A 6,365-nucleotide genomic window follows, 5' to 3' on the forward strand; every position below is an offset into this window, starting at 1 on the left:
TTAAACGAGCGGTTCAACTTGTTTAAAAATATGGACGCCCTTGGGTTTCGACCCGCGGACCTGGTTAAGTAATCTCCACTTGATTGAGACAGATAAGTCTTATTTTAATAGAACGGGGCCCGTAATAGTAGTAAACTGATCAATGATAAACAAAGAGGAATGAAAGCAAATGAACCGAAACTTTCAAAATGAGAGGATTTATCGAAAGCAATAGTGTTGGTGAATGAGAATGGATCAATGAGTGTGTGATGAGAGGTGTATATGTTTTAGCACTTATGCAAGAACCAGAAGTTGTATGGAATGGCACCATAGATTGGTCTTTGAAAGTGCAATAGATGTTACACAATTATTACTGTATTATATTATCAAAGGTTTCATATATTATAAGTCTAGCTAGACTGTGACTAGAAGCCCTTGAATATTTATTCATGTAAACGAATTTGTAATTTGAATTTACATATATGTACGGAGTATAGACCAACAATATTTACAGACTTTGAACCCTTAACCTTCTTATAAAATATTAACAACACCAATGAAGACAAGTACAAATGAAGGAATTAAGATCAGTATCCCCTATCAACTTTGCTGACAAATTCTTGAATTCTCGAGCAGGTTAAGAGTACGACCCCCGGGTATGGGTGAGTTACGTAGCAAAAAAAACTTTGTTGGCAAATGCATATTTTAATATTTTCATAATTGTGTCTAACATTTGTGCACTACATAAAAACACTAGATCTATGATTGTTATGTCTTATACTCCGAGAGTTTTGGTGCTGACACCTAATAGCAACCAATCCATAGTTCAATTGCACATAATTCGTGAGGTCCAAATAATCAATGCAATTTGTTCTTAGTATCCTCTTCTGAAATGACAGTTTGATAATTTTAATTTTAGCTACATCATCGACGCCTCTATGACTACATCTTTTAAGTAGAAGCATTTTGTTGTATAAGACATGCATGTACTTTAACAAGACTAAGACAATTTGTCAACCCTAAGTAAGTTGTATTGTTATCTTAATTTGTATTTTGTACTTGTAACATTTAAAGTCTGTAAAAATGCAAAGGATTAGACCGGAGTCTTTTTCCTGAAACAGTATCAAGCCTAAGGATTATATCTGGAAGAAGATCAAGAAGATCATGCCTCAGAAGAATTTTGAAGAAGTTTGGAGTTGAATAAATTTGTTTGGATAAAAATACTCTAAGTCAAGATCTCTACAAGTTACAGATTTAGTGTTATAGAGAAGTCATTCGAGAACTCCAAATGACTTATCGAGAAGTCAGGAAAGCTACTAGAGAACTCAGAGAGATATCGACAAGTCAAGAAGACATGAAGGTTGAAGATATCGGTAAGTCATTTCTTCACTAGAGAACTCAGAGTTATCGACAAGTCTACATTCATTAGAAAACTTTGAGTTATCGATAAGTCAAAGTCCACTAGAGAAATCAGAGATATAGATAAGTCAAAATTCACTAGAGAACTCTAAGTTGTCAACAAGACAAAGTGAAGACATGATGCTGAGAGATCTCGACAAGCTAAAGTTTAATTCGAGAACTCAGAGACCTTTGTAAGTCAAATTCACTAGAGCATTAGAGATCTCAATAAGTCATTATACTTATCGAGATGTCAAGATCTCTATATGCCTAATTGGAGATCTCAAGTAAAATTCTCAAAGTACAAAACCACATACCAGTTCAATATTCAAGATTAACAATCAACAAACAATCCAAACAGCTGGATTGACAAGTCTATAAAAAGAAGCTTGAAGAATGTGCAAGATCAATGGTGAAGATTAACTGACAGAGGAAGATTAAAATTATCACAGGATGCTAAAGATATGTTAAGCCAGAAATGGAAGATCTACTTTTCTATAAATAGAAATGACAAGTGACAGTTTAGAAAAGCTAATAGCATGTCTTATTGTACACTGTGTAAACCAGCAGTTAACTGAATTATAAAGTTAACACTGGTCCTTTAGTCAGTTGTAACAATTTAGATAGAAGTCTTGTAATTCTCTCAAGAAGAAGCTAAGTTCTTTATCAACAAAGAGCCTAGAAATTTTGTAGCAAAACATTCTTAATTTTAATATAAAATTAAGTGAGTTTTGAAGATTTGTGTTCTTTATTTTCTACAAGCTTAATTTCTGCATGAACACATTTTTACTACAAGATTTAATTTACTTTTTTCAACCATAAACATTCAAGAAAAGCTCAAAAATAGTAAAACACATTCGCCCCCCCTCTGTGTGTTATTCATTTCCTAACAAGTGGTATCATAGCTAAATTTGAAAGTAAACAGATTCAAGATCTTGGAAGAATGAATACACAGAAAATCAGTAGCATCAAAATTCCTACCTTTGACAAAGCTAACTACACTCTTTGGAAAAAGAAAATGATGCTGTTTATCAGGATGGTCAATCCACTCTACATTTAGATCCTAAAGAATGGGCCCTTTACTCCTATGGTTAGAGTTGAGGAATCTACAGATGGAGACATGGTTATCTCGGCTTATTATGCTCCAAAAGATCCTTCTGAGTATACTGAGCCTGAAAAAGAGAAAGTTTCCCTGGATAGTGGTTTGCAATTAATATTGATTGAGTCACTTGACAATGTGATGTACAACAACATTATCAACTGTGACACTGCCAAAAAAATATGGGAAAATATTGAGATACTCTGTGAGGGAAATGAGGAAGTTAGATCAAATCAGAGAAGGATACTGATTTCACAGTATGAGGGTTTCATGGCTAAGCCAAAGGAAAGTATAACAGATGTGTTTGAAAGATTTAACAAGCTGATAAATCATTTACAGCTCTATGACAAATACTATAAAGCTGAAGAAGCGAACCTGAAGTTCCTGCTTACTCTCCTTGATCATTTGGAACAGAAAATCTCAGTAATCAGGGAAGGGACAGACTTGAGCAGAATAACACTGGAAGTTCTATATGGAATTCTCAAAACATATGAACTAGAAATGATTTAGGAAATCATTGAGATCTGGTCAAGGACATGTTGTAGATGGCTCAAGTGCTTTAATTGTAAATGAAAGCCAAACATCTAATGATAAACCAAGATCTCAAACTCCAGTTGCCTCAACAAGTGAGCAAAGAACAAATGATTCACATGAACAAGTCATTCCGGAATTGGAAAAAGATGAGTTCTACACTCTTTAAGAACTGGATGAGCTTGATCAGTCAATGGCCTATTTGGCTAGAAAAATTTCTAATATTAGAGTAAAAAAGCCAAGATACTTCAAGAGTAAAGGACAGTCTTTCAACAAAGACAACAGCTGGAAAGAAAAAGGGAAGTACAATTCTGATAGCAAGAATGGCTGCAAAACTGGATCTGTTGACAGATCTAAGATAAGGTGCTTCAACTGTGATGAACTAGGCCACTTTGCTACAGAATGCAGGAAACCCAAGAAGACAAAGAAAGATAAAGCTTATCTTGAACTTAAAGCAAAGTATGAAACTCTTCTGAAGAAACAACAAAGCAAAGCTTATATTGCAGAGGGTAAAAGTTGGGATGACTCTGAAAATGATGAAGATGAAGAATTTGGAAATTATGCACTCATGGCCTTGGAGCAAGGAGAATTATCCTTATCTAAATCACAGGTACCAACTCTTACCACCATTGATTTAAATGTGAATCAATATAAGAAAACTGTTGAAAAGATGAGCACATAAATGTTTCACATCCACACAAGCATGGTTGCTGCTAATGAAGAAGTTAGCAGATTAACAAAGATAAATGAGAAGATTGAAAGTGAGAAGCAAAAAACTGAATTGTTGTTGGTGGAGCTTGAAGCTTTAAAACAAGAAAATGCATATCTAAAGAACAAGCTCAAGTGTGCAAATGAAATTGAAGCGGTGCTAAGGGAGAAGCTGGAAAAGAATGAAGTGAAGCTGAAATCTTTCAGAAATGCATATGAACTGGTTGGACAGTACCATGAGAAAAACAAGTCATGTGCAAACATTGCTATTGGCCTTGACTATGATGCTTTGATTGACAAAAAGAAGACTGTAAGTGACAAAGGGAAAGCAAAGAAAACTGAAAATGATCCAACCTTCTTAAAAGAGGTTAATGCACCTATATTCAAAGCATGTGAAGTCAACTTCAGTGAAGAAGAATTGATTATCAAGCAAGAAATTGTTGATGAGGATAAAGAGAAGAAAACTGAAGAATCAGTTCAGTCTTCCAATACTGAAGAGAAGCTCATGGACAAACAAAGTCCCAAGACTCCTGTTAAAGAAACCAAAACTGAAGATGCAAGAAAGAAAAAGAAAAATAGAAATAGGAAAATAGGGATAAACAAAAGCAATAATTTTGCTTATGTTGCAGATGCTCCTAGAAAGAAGTGTGAAAAATGTGGCTCTGTAAATTATCTAACTCACCTTTGTAAAAAGGTTGCTGGCAAGCCAACTGAAGGAGCATGCAAATATAATGAAGCAGATTCAAATGATCCCTACTCATTCTGTGACAAGTTTGACTGCATCCCTTACAACTTGAAAGTGATGAAGAGTTACCACAAACTGAGAGTAGACCTTAAAGAAACAAAAATTAGGTCTACATCAGATAGGGAAAATGCAGAACAATCATTGAACTCTATTTATCAGAAACTACTCATTCTACTTCTGCTAAATCAGTTAACAAGAAGAAAGTACCGAACACTGCTTGGGTTGCTAAACACACTTAAAACTCATTGTGTACAGGGCAAAGTGAAGAAAGTCATCTGGATCATAGATAGTGGATGTTTCAGGCATATGACAGGTGATAAAGCCCTGCTATCACAGTTTGAGGAGAAAGCTGACCCTTTAGTGACCTTTGGAGACAACAACAAATGATTCACAATGGGATATGACAAGATTATTTCTGAAAATGTTATCATTAATGATGTAGCACTGGTAGCTGGTCTTGAAGTGAATCTTCTAAGTGTTAGCCAATTTGCAGACAAAGGTTTTGAAGTTTTATTCAACAAAGAAGAATGCACTTTTATTAGCAAGGAAACTGGTGAAGTTGCTCTAAAAGGAAGCTTGTTTGTTGCAGACTTGGACTCAACAAATAAGGATGGCATTTGTTGTTTCTATACTAAGGCATCAGAAGAACAAAGAAAGCTCTGGCATAAAAAGCTGTCTCACTTGAATTTCAAGACAATTAACACCTTGGTCAAAAAGGAGTTTGTAAGAGACATGCCTAAACTGGAGTTTGCCCAGGTTGAAGTTTGTGAAGCTTGTCAGAAAGGGAAAATGAAAATATCAAGTCACAAGTCAAAAATTGTGAATTCTGTAAGTACTCCTTTGCAACTAATTCACATGCACTTGTTTGGGCCAGTAAACGTCTTATCTATTTTAAGGAACAAATATGCACTTGTGATGGTGGATGATTTCTCAAGATACACTTGGGTAGAGTTCATGTACTCTAAAGATGAAACTCCACACATCATAATTGAGCACATCAAGAAGATAGAAAAATAGGCTGAAGATTACAATTGTGTGAAAAGATTGAGAAGTGACAATGGAACAGAATTCATAAATGCAACATTGAGTGAATTTTGCAAAGGCAAAGGTATTGTTCAAGAATTCTTAGCTGCTAGAACACCTCAACAAAATGGAGTAGTTGAAAGAAAGAACAGAACATTAGTTGAAGCTGCTAGGACAATGCTGCAAGATGCCAAGTTGCCAACAAGTTTCTGGGAAGATTTTGTTAACACTGCATGTTACACTCAGAACAGATATCTCATCAACAAAATACATGGAAAATCACCTTACTCAATCATGTCTAAAAGAAAGCCTACTGTAAAGCATCTTTATATGTTTGGAAGCAAGTGTTACATTTTGAAAGACAACTCTGAATATGTGGGAAAATTTGACTCAAAGATTTTTGAAGCAATTTTTCTGGGATATTCACCGGAAAGAATAGCCTACAAAGTTTATGTGATTGATCAAAATAAGATTATGGAAAGCACATATGTGACTTTTGATGATGACAAGTGTCCAGGCTTGGAATGCCTTGATGATAATAAAGCTGAAGCCCTTGTATTTGAAAACCTCAACATTGATAGTGATTCTGATGGGGAAGATGAAGTTGATGCACAACAGATATTAAATGAAGAGACTACCCAACAGGAAAATCATAAAAATGGAAGCTCATCTCAAACACCTGATTTTGATAGCACAAACTCAGGGGGAGAAAGAGAAGAAGGATCTAGAAGTCATACCAACAATGAAGAAAATGATGAAGGTACAAGTCAACAAACTCATACAAGGAAGTGGGATAGAAGTCACACTAGAGAAGCAATTATTGGTGATCCTACTATTGGGGTGAGGACTAGAATTGCTACTGCTAATGAGTGCATACATGCA

This window comes from Apium graveolens, chromosome 3 (assembly GCF_009905375.1).
Source record: "Apium graveolens cultivar Ventura chromosome 3, ASM990537v1, whole genome shotgun sequence".
Lineage (NCBI taxonomy): Eukaryota > Viridiplantae > Streptophyta > Magnoliopsida > Apiales > Apiaceae > Apium > Apium graveolens.